Raw genomic sequence first — 18,703 nt, forward strand, 5'->3', positions numbered from 1 at the left:
TTTTACCAATTCCCATAAACACATTTACCAGAAAATTGTGACCTCAGTTAAAAAATGAAGTTTGAAATAAGCTCCTTTTCTTTTCAGTATATTCTTGAGAAAGAAGCAATGCCTCATATTCAGCTGTACCATGATTCCTGAAATACTCTGGAGTGCTTTTCCTTCAGGAAGGAATATGTAATTGTATATAATGGTATTAGCTGTTAATCCTTGCTATAATATTTATGTTTTAGAACAACTGGTGTCACTGTACAGTCCCTATGTGTACACATAGTAAAAGAAAATCCCTATCTCAAACACCATACTGTTCAAATTGACAAGGCAGACAAAGGCACAAAGAGACTCTCATGATCCTCATCTTAGAGCTAAAAATTCAAACCTTGGGGACATTAGACAAGTATTTTGTTGTCATAAAGTGGCTTTCTGCTGAGCAGGGAGATGAATGGAATCTTGGAATGTTTAACAATAACTAATAAATAAATCAGTTTAGAAAAATAATTTGAAGAAACACAATCCAACAGTGAGTGGTCTCCTGGATTCAACTCATTCAGTATTTTATGGCAAGATGCCAGAAAGGAGAATCATATGGGTAAGACACACAGAAAAAATATCTGCTATTAGGATGGTATGATAATGTTGCAGTTTGATTTAGCTCTCAAATTAGAAAGTTAGAAAGAAAGAAAATATAGAAGGGAAAACCTGTGATAAACTGTTACAAAAATGTTTTTGAGATGTACATCTGAGTGTTTTGATGAAAAGTTCTTGATAATTCTTTTTTTGAGATATGTTTCATATCTAACACAGTCACCAATCAACCGTTCTGCAGGGAGTGCTTGGCTGTGAAGACAACTTCCTCTGGAATCTCAGCAATGAAATCCATTCCCATACTCTTGTCTACCACCAGCCCTCTCTCACTCTCAGACAAGAACACTTTCTCCACCACAGCTACCACAGCCTCTGAATCAAATGCTTGTACTGGCTCTTTAAAAAACTACTGGATCCAAGTCTCCAGCTGCACTGCTGCAGAAAACACAGCTATAAACCATCTGGAAGCAGCTCAGGTCTTACCCTCCAAGGAAGAGAACCCAGTGTGTTTAAAGACCTGAGCAGGGTCTCTATAAGATTTTGTCAGGAAAATCCACAAATGTCAGATATTCATGTCCAAAAAGGAAAATAAGTCCTGCAATTTTATTTGAATAAAGGGAGAGAAGCCACAGGGTTTTCTCACTCGAGGTTTCAAGAGGACTCAGCCTCCTTTTACCCTAAATTCCCAGCTGCATATTGCCCTCTTCCTTTCCCCATTGGCTGGGGTATTAGGAAGGTACAGCCTTCCCAAAGCACCTACCCGTATTCCCCCTTGAACCATTTTACCCCAAAGTTCAGAAGTTGAGGCTTGTGCAGACACTTGTCAGGAGCCAAGCTCTGTATCTCTGCAACAAACCTGCTGCCCAAAGTTAGCAGAGACATTTGGAGCCATTTCAAAGATGTTAACACCCATGCCTTCACTCAGCCCATGATTTGTAAAGACTTTAGCATCAGCTTTCCTCTCAATACGATATCACAGTTTTGTGGCCATTGTCTGATGAAGGAGACCTTAGTGCAAAGATTTTCAGCTCTTGAGGGCAAAGCACTGAGGAGGAGGGAGCGCTGCCATCTCCAGCAGTTGATGCAGATTGCCTCCTGACTCTGTGCTTTACAGAGGACACCATTTCCACTGAAGTGCTGACACACACAGCTGGGGACTGCCCTGAGCCTGTTCTTAAGCCCCAGGTTTCAGCTCAAAAGGCCTGATATGGGAGGGCCATGCTGCACCCTGCCAAATTGCTGTTTTCCTGCTAGGATGATGAGAGTGTGTTTCATGTGCCCCAAGGCAGCCTGGATGTTGTTAGAACACTGTCCTGGGTAGGGGAAAGCAAACTTTTTTTGCTGTTTCGCTGTGACCTTCCCTGGGTTCTTCTACACGTGCACAGAAAGAGCCACATTGGATCTGAAGGCTCTGCAGCTGAAAAGGTACAAGTATGGAATCTTTCTGTCAGAGCAAAAGCAGAAACAGGGAAAGCAGTGTGAAAGCCAGGGACTTCCATAGAATCAAAAAGCACCATGGAAGAAAATCCATGAGAACTGTGAACTACAAAAAGGACATTTTTGTCTTAAGAAGCAGTGGCTTAGTGCAGTCTGGGAGAGTGTATTAAGGAAGTACTGCTAGTGACTTGCCCTGCTCTTATATTCTTCCTGGAGGATCTTTTAAATTCTAATGTTGGAGATGCTCAACTGATGGGATGAAACCTTATGGTGCAGATTTGATGTAGTGCCTTACTAAGATTCCTGCAGTTTCACTCCTAATTCTCTTTCACAACAACAGAAATAAAGAAATGAATTATCCAGGAAGGCAGAAGAAGCTCATGAAAAGTTAAGGCCTCATTGCAAAAATAATAATATTAATCATAGTAGTAATATGTTATTGGTCTTGCTCCAAAATTAGTACAGTCTTTTTAAGAGCTTTGACCTTGAATTTTCCTTAATACCAGCGTAAGTTACTCAAAAGAGCTGTTGTCTTCCATGCCCCATCTAGTACACTTTAAAATGGAGGAGGATATTTTAACAACTGAGAAGTTGCAAAATGTAGCATCTATTCATATCCATGTCACCACCAAATCACTGTGACATAAATAAGAGAGGCAGACAACTTTAGAGCTCCTTGGAAAGAGATGTTTAGGGACAGAAATGGTCATGCTTTGCTTGCCAAGTAGGACAGAGTGTTTAGAGACTGTGACCTAAGTATCAGACACCCATTGACAAATGCAGAACTGCTTGCAGGATCACCTCATCATTATGCAGAAAAACTGGTGGTCTTTGCTTTTAGCCATCAGATTCATGTTCTCAATGCTATATGGGAGCAAAGGGCTCACAGCGTAATGAGCCAGAGAGGAAAACAGTGCTTAGATGGGCTTTTAATGTGGAATTATTTAAACCTGTGTTGTTGGAGAGGGTAGGCACAGCTGGTGTGCATGGCTTTCACTGAGCTGCTTCAGGAGGTGGCCAGGCCTGGCTTCTCTGCTGCTTACAGTGCACAGCTCCCCAGAATTAAAACGCCACGCAAACAGATTTAAGTGTTTGTGACTTCTAGCTATGTCTGAATTTTAAGAGTATCTTGGAGGAATGAATTTAAATCCACATCCCAAAGGAAACAATGCCATACTACTACTACTGAATTACTCCTGGCCCTTTTCTGTATATGTATAGCACTGTCTTCACAAGCAAATCCCTTATGTCCTTTCATTTGTACAGCCAGGTGGTGTATTTAACCTGCATCACCCCCAAACCTGCTCTTCACAGCATTTAATAATCCACCATATGGGTCAGTTTCAGGTGTGGGAGTTGTTCCCACTAAGCTGTGTGAATCCTTGAGCTCTGGGCTCCTCTTTCCTCTGTTAGAGGTCATGCTTACATGCACAGAACAGGTTCCTGTGGGATCAAATCCACATTGCTTTGATGTGACTGCCATTCACTGCTGCTTATCTTGGCTGCAATGGCTTTGGGATCACCATTTTCATAAAGGAGTGTTTTTAAATTTGTACACTTTAAAATAATTTTGGAAGCAAACTTTAGAAAATTTTAGAAAAGTGGATAGATGGACAGACAGATGGACAGATAGAGGCATAAGCAAGAGGTTTGACACTGTGACCCCAGTATAACTCAGGGGATTTAATGAGGTGAATGAATCCCTTACAGTTCTGGCATCTGAAAAGACTTCCAGTCTTTTTGAGTATCTGAAGCCACCCACTTCATCTTTCTGTGCTTGAGCTTCTTCAGCTACAATAAAATACCTTTGCCTTTTATTATTTTCCTGGCTGTGAGAGCTGTATCTCTGAAATTATTTTCTAAGGGCAATACTCTTCACTTGAGTTATGGTGATCGTTCCAAACTCGTGTTACTTGAGATGCTTTGTGCTGCTGCCAGAAGCAGGACTGGTGTAGCAGGAGATGCTACATTGATGTAGGAGATGCTTTCATGGATGTAGCAGGAGAACACACCATCTCATTAAAACTCACTTATAGACAGAGCCTTAAGCATTGCACTCAGGCCACTTCTGACCCGTGTAACACATTTCTGCCATGTGGTCTAAACAAAACTCTTGCTTAACAGAGACCAGCGAAGCTCTTGAGAGATGAAACATCATCCCTGATACGTGAGGGTTCAATCAGCAACTGTCTCCAAATTCTATTCAGTGGATAAGGACTGCTCAGCTCAGCAGTGGGACATTTGCATGTTTCTAGTCCATTGCTGAGGAAAGTTGTCAGGAATCCATTTTAAGTGAATCTGATGTAATTTTTGGTCTGTGATGGATTAGCAATCTGGCCAACCATTGAGTGGTAGCTTTTTAAGATGCTACCTGAATTGCTTTCTACTGAAATACAATTCCCAGGTATTTCTCTGTGTCCTCCAGTGTTTCTCTGTGCTTTTTATCTTTGCCCTGTAAAGTAAGACAGAGCTGTACCAGCCCCATTAAGGAGATCAGATAGTACATCTCCATGATCCCCATTATCATCGAGAGCTGATCTAGGGTAGAAAAGGGCAGTTTTCAGCTCTCTTCCTCCAGTCCCTCAGCTCCTGCAGACTGCACAGCTCAGTCTGAATTTCAAAGGATTATGGTCTGGAGTATGCTTTTGATTATAGTGATATAAAGCTGGAGTCCTCTGGCTTTGAGGGACAGGTCTATCGCATTTGCAAACAGACACAGGTTTTCAGAGGGCGTTTTTGCTCCCAGTCTGATGTGCTGGTGTGCAAACTTTGCCCACCTTTCTCCCTGGCCTCCAGCTCCTTCTAATCACTCATTCTGAGATTTTATTTATAAATGAGTAATGAACAGGGAGAGAGTAAATGATCTGCTGAGAACTGAGATGAACCTTATTAATATTCTGTCTTTTCCCTCAAGTCACAGGGTAGGTGACCACAGCCCCATCAGGGAAGTCCTGTCTGCTCAGTTCTTTGGAGAAACAATTATAAAATGCAAATATTGACAGAACACATCAGTATCTCACAATCTTCAATATTATTTCCTGGACACGGGTTACATGTGAGAAACAACATCTAATAAGCCTTTTTCTCATAAGTCTAGGGTTGCTGTTCAAATAAGATTGGGTAGGGCAGGGAGAAGGCTGAAGTTGATGTGTTTTTTCATGATCCAAAACCTGCTGAACAGGAGTCACATCAGACACATCCCAAAAATTTCTTATTTGCATCCTTAACTGACTGCCAGGGTCACAGCTCTTTTCATGTCAGCTGCATGCTGGGAAAGTCTGTCCTTGTTTCACTGGGAAGAGAAAGGCTTAAAGAGCTCATGTTTGGGGCTATGGAAACAGGGGGACAATGAGGTGTCCCAGTGTCCAGTCCCTTCTCATTGTGTCCACAAAAGTTCCCACACAGAGCTCTCCTCTGCCTTGGTTTGTTTCTCAGGACACTGATGCCAGCCACCCTACCTTTATTAACTTTGTCAAGGCTGAGTTTGAGTTAGAGGAAAAACCCTTGTAGACCCTGGATTAGGACCAGGAATCTTGAATGAGGTGATGTGTGGTAAATTATCACACAGACATCCTGGGAAAAGCCTTCTCACAGTCAGGGAAAAAAAAATAATTTAAAAAAAAAAAAAAAAAAAAAAGGATAGCACAAGGGATTCCCAGACTCTGGGAGCACCATTTGGTAAAGTATGATATGAAAACAGGGAGAGTTTAATGAACAAGTCAAGCCTGGATTTGTTTGTTCAGCAGCTCTGCCTTTTGATGGATATGGCAAATCAGGTACATTATCAAGAACCAAGAAAAACTCCAACTTAAAAATGGAACAGACTAGAATTTATTGAGGGGTATCAATATATTAGTCCAAACAAAACAAGGAAAAAAAATTAGGTGTTAAAATGTCTTCTTTTTATGGTTGGGTACTGCTAAATGGTTCCTGACTGGGAAAAAAGAAGCTCAAGTCTCAGAAATTCATCCTGATGATGGGACAGTATTTTTGCCTTGTAAAGCTGTATCATGCTAATGCTCTTGCTGTCATACTCATAAGGTTTATGATTTCTGCCTGAATTTTCTTGTAGTTCTCTATTTTAAAAAGCCTATTAAAATAACCAGGTTACTTGCAAAAAAGGATAGTCTTGCAGAATCACATGGAAATGAGACTCAAGAGATCTGGATTTGACTACTGACAGTCTCCCTGGACTCCTACATGAGCTTAAGCAGTGGCTCAGGGTGTGGGTATGGAAGTGGGCTAACTTGCATTGCAAAACAAGTTATCTTCATTATAAACAAAAAAATGCAAAGCCTGCAAACACAAGATACAGGCTTGTTCTAGTTGTGTCCCAGGAATGATAAACTTACCCCTGGATTAATTGGGGATAAGCATTTCATCATCTAGGACATCCACATTTTCCTAGTTTTTCCTCCCTCATACACAGTTATGATTGGGTGATTTGTTGGGGTTTATACCCTGTATTTTATTTTTTAGTTCAGGCAACTCTTATTCACAGTCCTTCATTATGTTATATCTTGAGCTGGGAGGAACTTTTCCAGATGAGCAGCTGGAGATGGAATGAATTCAGAAGTTCAAGGGGAGTTGGGTGAATAATTTCCACCAAAAAAATGAAAATAAGAGAGTCCTGCTGTGCTAAGTCAAAGCTTTTGCAGAGGTTCTATTTCTTTTTCTGGAAACAGAAATGATAGAATGTTTGTGAGTTAATCTTTACAATAATTCTAGAAATCAAACCTCATTTTTATGAACTAATAGTTATTCTTTAGTGAAGTGATTCCGATTAGAGACACAGAAACCCTTTCATCAATCTAAACTGATTGATTTTTTCGCTTTGTTTGGTCAGTGGTGTAAATGCACAAAAGAAAAATCAATTGTTTCTGCCAGCCCTTTGTTTTATGAGGTGAGAGGCTCAACACCTCCTTGTGTCTGCCTCCTCCAGAGCCTGTGGTCACAACAGTATTTCTTTTAGCAGTTGTCCTGATTTCAGCTGGGCGCCTCCCCATTTTCTTGTCACTTCTTTCCCACCCTTGGCCATGCATTTTTAGATCCCACATGGTTCTCTTCACCACAGTCCTTTAAGAGGCTACCTAGGTTGCAGAGTTGAGCTGTTTTAAAATAAACATTCCTTTCCTTACCCCTACTAATAAGGTTTATTTTTAATCTAGACCATTTCCTTGAGTGAGTGACCAGAGAACAGTGTGATTCACTAGGTTGGTTACACCAAGGCAACTGAACTGGTGTTTTACACAAAAGGGATTAAAGCACTAGGAGGAGGTGGTGCTGGAAGAGGGGACTTGCAGTTGCCACTGATTTAAGCACTGTTATGATGGCCTCCAGTCAGAGCTGAGATTGCAGATTGCTTTGGACTCCACAGGTTTTAATCTACTCCTAATGCTGTGGGTTTGACTATGCAGGATAAGGCTTAGTATGGACTATTAGATAAAGAATTTATTAGGTATTGATTTAACTCCTGCTAGGTTATCCAGTCTTCCCTCACCCTTCTGCTGCTTCAGTTTAATTGCTATTCATTTCTGAAGAACTCTTAGTAAAAATTAGGGTTGGTAATTTGGGTTTGTAATTGGATCTGATAACTAAATAAGTGGTGGCGGGGGAGGGAGGGGAAGAAAAAGGAATAATGTGCTAATTGTGAATAATTACAAGCCCAAATTAACAACTCTATTGCCTCTTTTCCAAAGCAAACATGCCCCACTTCAACTGAGTTTCAGAAACTAAAATGTATCTGTTGCAGGCTCCCAACCAAAACCTGGAAAAGAGATTATTCTAGTAAGTCCTCAGCACTGAGGCCTTTCAGAACTAAACTGCTGGGCTGGAAAACATCCTTGACCCAGGTTCATGGCACAGAAGTGGTAGCTCTGGTAGAAGCAGTTTTCAGAGACCAGCAAGAGCTCAGGAACAGAGCACAGGGACACATTTCTGCAACACCTTTCATTTCCTGCTGCAACAAGCAAGGAAAGTAGGACAAGTCTGAGGAGTTCCTGTGTGTGTGAGAGAGAGAGTTATAAGCAAATGGAAAATCAAAGAAAACTTCTCCCTCCCTCACTACAGCCTCCAGTTGCCATCTCAAGGCCCCACCTGTCATGCCTAGGAAGTGATTGTGGAAATAGACCTTACCTTGGCCATTTTTTACTTGCCTATCATTTGACAAATCGCCTTGCACACAATATTAACATGTTGATTGACTGAGGAGAAGGTTGCTCTGTGTATGGGTGGGCCAACCCCCCCAAAAGATCTAGGCTTATTTTCAAGCAGACTTTCTATGTCACCATGATTTTATCACCAACAAGCAGCCTTGTTGCTACAGCCCTGATCAGCAAAGCTGGGAAGATGCTTGTACCCACTGGACAAATGAAAAAATATTTTTGTCCTTCTGTTGAATCACAGTTATGTGAATATCATTGTGTATTGCAGGTCATTTGTGAGATTATTCTTATGACTCTATGTGTCCCTTAGGGACAGAGCTATGACCAAAAATGTAGAGTGGAATCCTTGTCCAAAAACTTTTGCACCACTCAGAATTTGGCCATTGCCTTCTCCTGACAATTGTTATACTGCTTAACCGTGAATTTATAGATGAGATCTGAATCTTGCATGGTGGTTGGCAGCATAAAAATGTTCATTCCCAAAAGGCAAGAAATATTTAGGTAATTTGGGAATTTTTGAACTGCCATAAATAACAAGGTGGGTTTAATAGGATACACTTTAAAGATTCAGCAGTAACAGTTCTTTTGAAGGTTGACACCACCCTGGCTTGAGAAAATGCCTCTGCCTCTAACTGATATCCTCACTTTTCTTTCCCAAAAAATCAGCAACAGAGCCCTCTTGACCCACTGTGGTGTCCTAGTTAAAGCTTATGTGTGACATTTCTAACATAAGCTGTCATACAGTGGCAAGTCTGTCTATTTTCTCAGGAGATTGGAAAAAAGAGTTTACTCAGAGCTCATTTTTGCATTACAAGCTATTGGCAAAGAGGCAAGGAAGCAATCAATAACTAGACCATTCAGGACCCTGAGGAGGGATCTAAATTGTGGAGCACTGTTACCCTCTGGACTTGCGTGTACAGTCCAGAAATACTGCAGCTGTGTGGGCATGAAGATAAAAATCATGATGATAAATGTCCCAGAGGCAGCTTTTCCCTATATTTCTGGGAAAAATTTTGGGAGGAACAAAAAGCCACTCTGAAATCTTGTATAACCATTATCTGAATATACCAGCTTTCACAAAGAATTCATTTACACTTTTGTTTTGCTCATTTTTTGCCACTCCCTTCAGGTTCTCCTGTTTGCATCTCCTGATATGGACTAGTTGTCTCAGCTCCTAATTTTGCAAGCACAAAATTTTTTTGGCTTTTGTTTTGTGTTTTTGTGGTTTTGGGCTTTCTGTTTGATCCATCAAAATTCTTCAAATCCCCCATGTACAGAGAAACACTTTTTTACTCTTCCCCCATTGCTACAAGCAGTGTCCATCTTGTTGCTGCATACAACTAAAAATGGGAATATAAAAGCTGTGATACATGACACTCAGCAAAACAATCATCTTCGACTCCTGCTTCTTAGAACAGCTTTAATTTTTAGAAATCTTCAGTCATCTAGTCCCATCTCTCTTGAGAGCGTGTTACTTTGGTGTGCTGGCTCACAATATTGTACATGTAACACATTTACAAGCTATTTCCTCTGTATATCCTTGATCACTGTGCAAAGTCCTAGGCAGAATATTAGAAGATGAGATAAAGCTGGGATTAAGGTTCTACAAATGCTTTTCTCTTTTTTTCTCTTTTCTCAGATTTGCTGTCCTCCAAGGATGCACAGGTCTGAAGTGCTCTGCACCCTTACAGTGACTGCAATATTTGCCAGCGTACTGACAAAATACACCTGATGAGAATGGCTCTCCTGTGTCTCACTCCCCCTCTGTGGCTGTTTCTCTGTTTATACATGTCTCCAAAAATGAGAATGTGGGGTTGAAATGTTTTCTCAATCCACCCACTCCCGTCTTTTTTCCTTTTTGTGAAGCCTTTCTCCTCCTCCTTATCCTATTCTTCGTGTCTGTTGCAAAGCACGCTGAAGCAGTCTGCTCCTTGTCACATTTTAGGAGGAAAATGACATTGATATTGGATTAAATGCAAAAAGAGACTTTCCCCTTGTGAAAACTGCCTAATTGATGTCAAATCAAATAACTTTAAAGAGCTGTGATGGCTACAAATCGGATCAGAGAGGGCAATACCAGTTCATTCTACTTCACACAGGGGCTGTGCTTTGCAGTTTAAGCAACAACACTTTGGCATGCAGAGCTTCTTTATAATCCAAACAAATCAAATCTCAAATCTTTTTGATCTTGATGCCTGACAATAGCTTATGATTAAAACTGCCGCACTGGAACCTGGGAATGGATTATTATTATAAATAGCTGCAGTCTTGCCATTCCCTATTCTTTTCTGTGGGTCTGGAGGCTTGAGGCAAGAAAAGCTGGGGAGAATATAATAGATAATAACATGAGAGTTCAAGTGGGAGCAGGGGAAAAAAGTTTCTTCTACTAGATTAATTTTAAAGACACTAAGATTCTCTGGCTCTTAACCTCTGTGATTCAGATTTCAACCTGAAAGGTAACAAAACATAAAGATTATTTTAAAAGCTAAAACCTATTTTCCCAGTGGTGATTTGCTGAATTAGAACTGAATTATCTGTCACTCTGCATTAAAGAAATACAGTTTTAGACTGTCCATTCACTGTAGCACAGAGTTGCAAGCTCACTCTTCCCAGGTTCATCATGGCACATGAGTTATCCCAAACTCTGCTCTGGGCCATAGAATACATTAAATCTTTTAAAGAACAGCAAGAAGTCCAAAAATTAAACTAAAAAGGGCTGTGAGCAGAGATGACTAGCAGAAGGAATTAGAAGCATTAGAGGAATTTTTAACCAGGAGGATCATCAATTTACTGATGAGAGGAAGTTTTCCTTAATTCCATTTGGATCCAAAAGCTTTAGAGGGCCTCAAGCCTTTTCTAATAAGGATATTAGAGAGGGTGGGACAAAAGGCACTTTTAACCCAGAAGCCTCAAGGCACACCATAACCCTTGGTAGTGCCAGCCAGCCTGTTTGAGAGGGCAGGCACAGCACAGGACACTGCCAACACAGCTGGGAGGCTTGAAATCAATCTCAAATACATCACTTCTATATTTCTGCCAAGAACTGTGAGCTCTCTTAATTGTATGATGAAAATATAGGAAGATCACTGCCTGTTCAGATCAAGAGCTGTCAGAGTTTTTCTTCCAACTGTAGCCATCAACAGGTGTCCAGGGAACAGTAGGAATGAGACAAGTGATTTTTCAGTTTCCCCTTGTACCAACCATAGTATTTCATATCAGGAGACTTCCTGAACGTGGTTTCCTTTGTCTACCAAGGAGAAGAACCTTTCTGGAAAACAGGAAAATCTTCAAAATGAAAATTCTTTGCATGTTTTTAAGGCAGTGGACTAGATCTTTCACTGGATTAAATAAGCACAGAGAAAATTAGGCTATTTAGTTGATAACAATGCAGACAAAATTATTTCCCTTATTTCCAAAATTTGAACATTTTACTTTTAAAAAACCCCTTTTTTTTGTGGTTTCAGATTTACATATGTAATAAAAATATATAGGAACTTAGATGAAAATCGGTAATGAAAACTTGGAAATTTTTTCAATTTTTTAATAAAACCCTTGCTTAGCAATATTCTATTTCTCTGTTAGGAAGGGCAATCCAGGCCATATCAAACCTTATGGACAGGATTGCTCAGATTTGCTCTGTGGCTCTCATTTTATGCCAATTTAGAAACAAAGCATTGTGTACTTACAGGTGGAGCACACCAGGTTTTAAAGCTGACTTCAATTTTTCTTTTTCAGATTTTTTTTAAAGAATAGAAATGGAAGACAAGATAAGCCGTGTGTTCAGGTGGGTTTAGTATAAATTAACATCATTCCTTGCAGCAGGGACTTTGCATATTCTTAGGCAGCCAGGCTGTGTGTAATGTTTTACTCTCTGCAGAATGATAATTAGTATTGAAGACTGATTCTCAGTCTGATTGCTGGCACACATTTACAATTTATCTCATGGCAAGCTCTGGGTAGAAGACATTTTCAGAACTGATTGGGAGTTAAAGCAAAAATGATTTATGCTAAAAGGCAACCCTTATAATTTAGTTAACAGACAGTCCTAAACTTAAAATTTAGTTAACAGACAGGCTTAAACCTAAAATTAGAGTTTTAGGTTGTTTTTAGTATTGATGAACTATAAAATTCCACTCCTATATAGGTGTGTGGAGGAGGGAAGGGTGGACGTTCACACTAGAGAGATCAGACAAGCTGAACCAGGAGGTGAAAGATAATGATGAAAAAAGAGCATGGAAGAAAAAAAGTTTCAATACTGTTTTCACTGTTTAGTTTTTGTACTGAGAGAAATACCAGCTTGATTTCTTTGTTTTGCACCCACAGCACACACACTGATATGGCAGATCACCTTTAATGCTGGAAACCATTTGTCTTGTAAAAGAGAGTGGTGGGCAATTAAATAAAACTGGAAAACTGTGCCTTTTCTGCTCTTCACTTTACAATACAAAGCTGATCTGACATATAAGCAAGGAATCTTATGCTGCAATAGGAGCCAAAGGAGAGGGACAGAAAGGGATTCAAATAATCATTAGTAACATGAACCCAGTAGAATGGCTTATAAGATTTATTTTTTTTCTCCAGCAGTCTACAGAGTTGTCAATATCCCCATGAACTTGTCTTTGAGGAACAAATCACAAAGAATTTAAATGACAACAGACTAAATCAACCTCAGTTTTTTAACACTGGAATTGTCCTGGAAGGACCTTCATTTAAAACCAAGAGTTCCTACTATCTTTAATTTTCAGGCTTTTTCAGTCACCTTGGCCCTTTCAGTCTTTGCCCTCTCTGTTGAGGGTACCCATGAGGAGAATCAATGTCTGTGTATGATGGTAATTTTTGGGATGTGGAAATACCTTCAGCAAAAAGACCCTAAAGACATCATATTCCTTCAATAAGAAAAATATTCAGCCCAAAGCAAGACAATAGTTACCATATTGCTGTGTCTTGGATGCAAAATAGCAGGCTTTGAAACTCTGCAGCATTGAGCTAACAAGCCTGCCTGGTGGTATGGTGTGAAGGGGCAGTGATTTAAAGATCATTTTAAACATTTACTCTCTTTTATTGCAGAGAAGACTTTCCCTTCCCCAAAATTTAAAATTTAAAATGTGCCTCCTCTGAGCATAAGGGCAGTGCTTTTTGCTTTCTGAGATGGAACAAAGTATTTCTGTGATGAAAAAAATATGATTTTGATTTTAAGCAGTAGGAACATTTTCCCATTGCATAATTTTTCATGCTGTGGAAACTAACCATCCACCAAATATTTCAAATGTGAACTCTCAAACAGCTCTGCTGAAAGATATTTTCCTCCTCATTTTGTATTAAAGCATAGCTCTGAAAGTTGTGATTGCAAATAATACTCTCCCAGCATCCCTTCTCCCAGATATCATGGTATCATTCCCCAAATTCCCTATGCATAAAGGAAGTTTTCCATCACTTTGTAGGACCTGAAAACAAGAAGGATGAAGTTAATGGACTGGAAAGGAAGTGGGTAAGTAAGGAGCCATATAATTTAATTTTTAATCCTCAAAATGGTGGGAGGGGGAAGACAGATCAAATTTAATCTAAGTACATGGTTCATAGATATGTGTATGAAAAAGTACAAGAGCACAGACTCCATTTAGTGAACAACTGTACAGTCTCCCTTGAGCTTTGATGTATAACACTGATTTACACCTTCTAAGAATCTGCCCTGGGAGACTAATGAGGCTAATTCCTCTTTAAAAAAAATTGCCTTAATCCAGTTAATATTTGACATCCCATTAACCTAAATTAAAGGGTTTCTTGTAGGTTTTTAATTTAGCACACTGATCCCCAAAATGGAAAGGCCACTCACAACTGCAGCCCCCACAGAGCAGCCACCACGGTCTCCGATTTGCAAACATCCTCATCATCCCAAAAGTGTTTATCATCTTGGCAAGCAGGAATCCTTTCTTCTGGGGGTGACTTCCAGCAGATTTTCACTGATGTGGTTTTCCATTAAAGTTCATTAATTTCTGTGTCTTTGGTGAACTAATTAGGGGAAGGAAAGGAATATACATATAGCTGTTATTTCATTTCCTGTGGTTTCATGGGTTCTATAGAAATTTTCCAAAGGGTGAAAAAGCACCTGCAAAATATGCACCACAATTAAAGCCCAGGAGAGTTTCCCACATCAGCTGGCAGCTCAGATCTGCCCTGTGCTTTGAAGGTGAGGTCAGGGTTCAGGCAGGAGGCTGCCACTGGAGGGTCAGGTTTAGTTTGCCTTGAAGACTCTACAGAAATCTCCCCAGGCAGCTCCGAGCTCTCCTGTAAAACAAAACATCAGGGTGCTTCTCATCATGGCAAAAGGGCTTTTTGAAGACAGACAGGAGCTTTCATACTGGTCATGCTGTGTTTCTGTCAAGTGGAGCATGCAAGGAAGCTTCAGGGGTGAACATAAGCTGTAGAAACCGTCCTGAAGCTCTGGAGATACAAGGAATTTTTTAATGTAGCCTGTTGCTATGCCTTCACTGGTGAGGGTGCCCTGCATCAGGCTGGAGAGAAAGGCCTAATTTGTTTCAGAGACAGCCCAGTGATAAATTAAGGTAGCTTAATTAACTGGAAGGTGTGTGCAGAGATAAGTTTTTAGGTACCCAAATTGCCACTCTGTTTTTCCCCCACTCTCTGTAGAGCAGATGCCTCTGACACAGGTTTTTATGCTGGGCTCCGTGGGCAGCTGGGCCAGCTGAGCAATGGAAGGCAGCTCTGTGCCCTCACCTGCAGTGGCATGAAGATAATGGTAATTATGAGGTTGTGTTTGTCATGAAATGTGTCTCCCACTCAGACAAATGTCCCACCAAGCTGTCCATCAGAACAGATCTGCCCTGCTCAGCCTGGCTCTGGGCTGGTCCTGGGGCTGACCCACGCACTGGAGGGACCTACATCACTCAGAGGGTGAGAGTTTCTGTCTGCTCTTGCAAACAAAGAGAAATACCAAGCACCTGTTTTCTGACTGAAGACAAAGTCTCATTTTAGGTACCTAAACCAAAAATTGAATCTTTCTCCTTGCTGAGCCAGGAAAAGAAAAAAAATTTTTGGTTTCTATTTCAAGTGGTTTGCACACAGTTATCTCAGTTATCTAGATGTATCTCTCATGTTGTCTAGATGTATGTCAGTATTTTCAGGGCTGGAAACTTGTTGATAGTTCTAGACCTTAGCCCGAAAAAGCTACTGACATGTCTTCTTTTATTCAGGCCATTCAAGTAATTCAGTGTGGGGATAAATCCACAGAGCAAAAATATGTCTATTATCTTTTAGCTCATATAGTCTCTGCTCTCCTTTCAAAATAAAAAAGAATTCAATCCACCCAAATCCCAGTGGATCCACCAGGCTCCCAGTCTTCTGCTTTAAGAGGGAATGAAATGAATTTAATCTCCATAGATTGCATTGCACACTGCATTGCCAGCTGTTTTCTAGCAGGGGCTGCTGTTGCTCTAAGGTCATAGTGCAAATCCCTTGATTAAAAAACAGCAACAAACACATTTTAAATGGGTAAAACCATAAGACACTGCTGTAAAACAGATTATGTGAAGTAGATACTGTTAAAACAGTTTAAATGCCTCTTTCAGGCATCAGTTTAGTTATCTCAAAGCATATTAGAGAGAGCAATAAAATTTAATGGCCAGCAGTAAAGTGTTTGTGCGTGGCCCTGGACGTGGCACTGCCCAGCTGGGGAATGTATTAACTTTGCCACACGGGCCAGGCGTACCCAGGAAATGGGATTTGGGCCCCACTGGAGCTGGCATTAGACCTGCCTGGGGACTGCTCAGCAGAGGCTCCAGAGAGCCCACAGAGGGGAGGAGGGGGAAGCCAGAGCTGCTGCGGGGCTGTCGGGGCAGCAGGTCCAGGCTGCATCTCCCAAGGAGCTGATTCACCTAGAAACTCTGAGTGTTGTGTATTAGTGTGTTGAGACACAGCCCCTGAGAGGGGAGAATGGAGTTTCAACATAAAAGCTGCTGTTTTTCCAGCATGGCATGAAGATTGGAGTGCTTCCATGCTTATTTAGTCAGGAGGCTCCTGGTTTTCCAAGGGGTGCCTTGCCTCTTTCCTAGACTATGCAGTGGTGCATCCTAGGAAAAGCCAGCACTGTGCCATGGCAGAGATGGTGCTGGTGGTCATTTAACATCAGCCACAAACTTCTGAAGGACCAGCCCTGGGAGCCTAAACCTGTCAGTACACATGGACACAAGTAAGGTCATATTCCTTTAATAAACTTGTCTCCAAAGTGAGCAGACAGATTTCTGGCTTTTCAGTGTTTCTATTTTCTCTTCTTAAATGTGCAAGACCCCCAGAGGTTTTGCTTCACACAACTTCAGGCAGCAGGGTGGCTGCTTACATCTGGCTGGTGCAGCCTGCTTAGTTGCTTGGGCTTTTCAAAGTCCAAGAGCTCATTTCCTATCTAGGGCCTTATTCCCAATTAGGGAATAAAAGTCAGCCATGAAGTGCCTTGTTCCCAAGTCTGATTCCTGGACTCTGCTGTGCTGTTCCTTTGTTTTTGCCCATCCCTCAGCTCAACATCCCTGACTACAGCAGGGAAAGACCATCTCCCATGGGATAGCTCCTCCTGCTCACACACAGAAAACAGGACCTTCCCTTGCCTGCAGCTCTCCAAACTGGGCTGGAATTCACATTTCTGATAGAAAGTGGGTTTAAAAAGGAAACCAAGAGAGGGTCAGTTTGAAGTGTCCTCTGCTTATCCCTGCTGAAACATAAAAGCAGGAAAAAAAGGAGAGGAGAGGAGAGGAGAGGAGAGGAGAGGAGAGGAGAGGAGAGGAGAGGAGAGGAGAGGAGAGGAGAGGAGAGGAGAGGAGAGGAGAGGAGAGGAGAGGAGAGGAGAGGAGAGGAGAGGAGAGGAGAGGAGAGGAGAGGAGCTGGAACACTGCCATAAGTAGCAGGCAGTGATGCATATTCAGGATAACTGGAGCAAACAGAGATATATGCATGGGCATGGATTTTTCTTTTCCTCAGAGCATGCATTATGCTATTTCTTAAATAAGTAAAAAAAAAATGGTTTCAGTCAGTTCTATTTGTTTCCAGCTGGGAGGTGAGGATAGGCAAGGAGGTGAGTGGGAAGGGAACCTGCATTTTAATTTGCAAACTGGCTAACTTTTTATGCTTTAACCTCCCTCAACTTGTCCCCCAGGACCATGCCAACCTCTCTTGCAGAATAAAGTGTGGAAGGGGCTGTCTCACACACACAGCATGGTTTTGCCTTCATTTTTTCTGCTGTTTATCACTAGCCAGAGTGCATGCTCCAAATTTGACACTGGGCTGGACTGGTGCATTGACTCTTTATTGAAATGTTCTATTATTCTGTGAATAGGAGCAGTGATACCAGCAGCATGTCACTGCTGTGTTTCAGGAGCATTCTGATATAATCCCTTAACCCCAGATCTTGGAGGTGCTGGAGAGCATTGTATGTACCTTCTCAAGGTGAATAATCCAGTCCTTGGCATTGTTTCAGCTTACCTCATTTGTGAAACTGAAGTGTTGCATCCTTGCTTATCAATACATTGCATCAAATGATTACCTTCAGCTATGGCTTAACCTGGTTATTCTCATCCTTTATGTGACACAGGCAGAGTTTTAGTCATGTACCCAGCAATGGAAGTTGCTGATTATTCAGTGGCTGTTAGGTTTGAGTACTTATGAGACTGATCAACCAAGCCAAGAAGTAATAAATTCTCCTTACACCTTGCTCTCCTCATTTGGATAAGCAATTGATTAAGCAAGAGGCTGCTTTTAATTCCTGCTCATAGAGCACAGCTTAGCTGTTGCTCCTCATATGCTACAAGGGAACATCTCACCTTCTCCCATCAGTTATGCACTGCTTCCCTCTACATCATGCCATGCCTAGCAACTGAAGCAAGAGTCACTTAATTCTTTTTTTCCTCAGCAGAAACTTATGTGCCTCTTGGCTTAGGTGGATGAAAAGTCTCCTTAAATCACAAAATCCTTAGGCTCAGGAAGCAATGGGAATATAAAGCTTTAAGCCCACTCATTTTAAAAATAACCTACATGAGGTGAATATAATTTTTAAATTTTTTTTTGCTGAATTTCAGTCGCTGAGCTATGGACCATTTGCAGTATTAAGAGTGCTGCTCTGTGAGTTTCAAAACTGCCTGGAATGAGGTTAATGTGTTTTGGCTGTATAGGAAATATAGGTTCCAAAATAATTAATTAAATCAGATATAGATGCTTCCCCATGTATTCTCACCAGCCAAGTCATCAGCCAGTAAAATGAGCTAAGATTCAAAAATGCCAAATATTTATAGATATGGCCAGAGGTCTCCCTCCACAGCAAGGTACATCTGTTCTCTTTCTCCTGCTAGACAACAGAAGACTACTATTTCTTTTTAATTTTTTTTTTATTTTTTTTTTACCAAATGTGTCTGTGTGTGGGAAAACATATTAGAACTCAGGAAATTACTACAAAGGAAAGGAGATAAAGTTTTGTGTCCAACAAAATTGCCTCAGCATCTGGCAAATGGGAAGAAAAG

At 41.0% G+C, this 18,703-nt stretch overlaps 1 long non-coding RNA gene across 1 annotated transcript in view; it reads right to left on the reverse strand.

Moving 5' to 3' along the window:
* Positions 1–12,887: 12,887 nt before the first annotated feature.
* LOC135306779 (uncharacterized) overlaps positions 12,888–18,703 on the reverse strand; it is a 43,231-nt gene continuing 37,415 nt past the window's right edge. The window contains exons 6-7 of the long non-coding RNA XR_010367544.1: positions 14,293–14,471; positions 12,888–14,195 (exon numbers count right to left, since the gene is read on the reverse strand). This is a non-coding gene — a long non-coding RNA (uncharacterized LOC135306779). The remainder of the gene's footprint in view (positions 14,196–14,292; positions 14,472–18,703) is intronic.

The sequence above is a fragment of the Passer domesticus genome, chromosome 8 (assembly GCF_036417665.1).
Source record: "Passer domesticus isolate bPasDom1 chromosome 8, bPasDom1.hap1, whole genome shotgun sequence".
Taxonomy (NCBI): Eukaryota; Metazoa; Chordata; class Aves; order Passeriformes; family Passeridae; genus Passer; species Passer domesticus.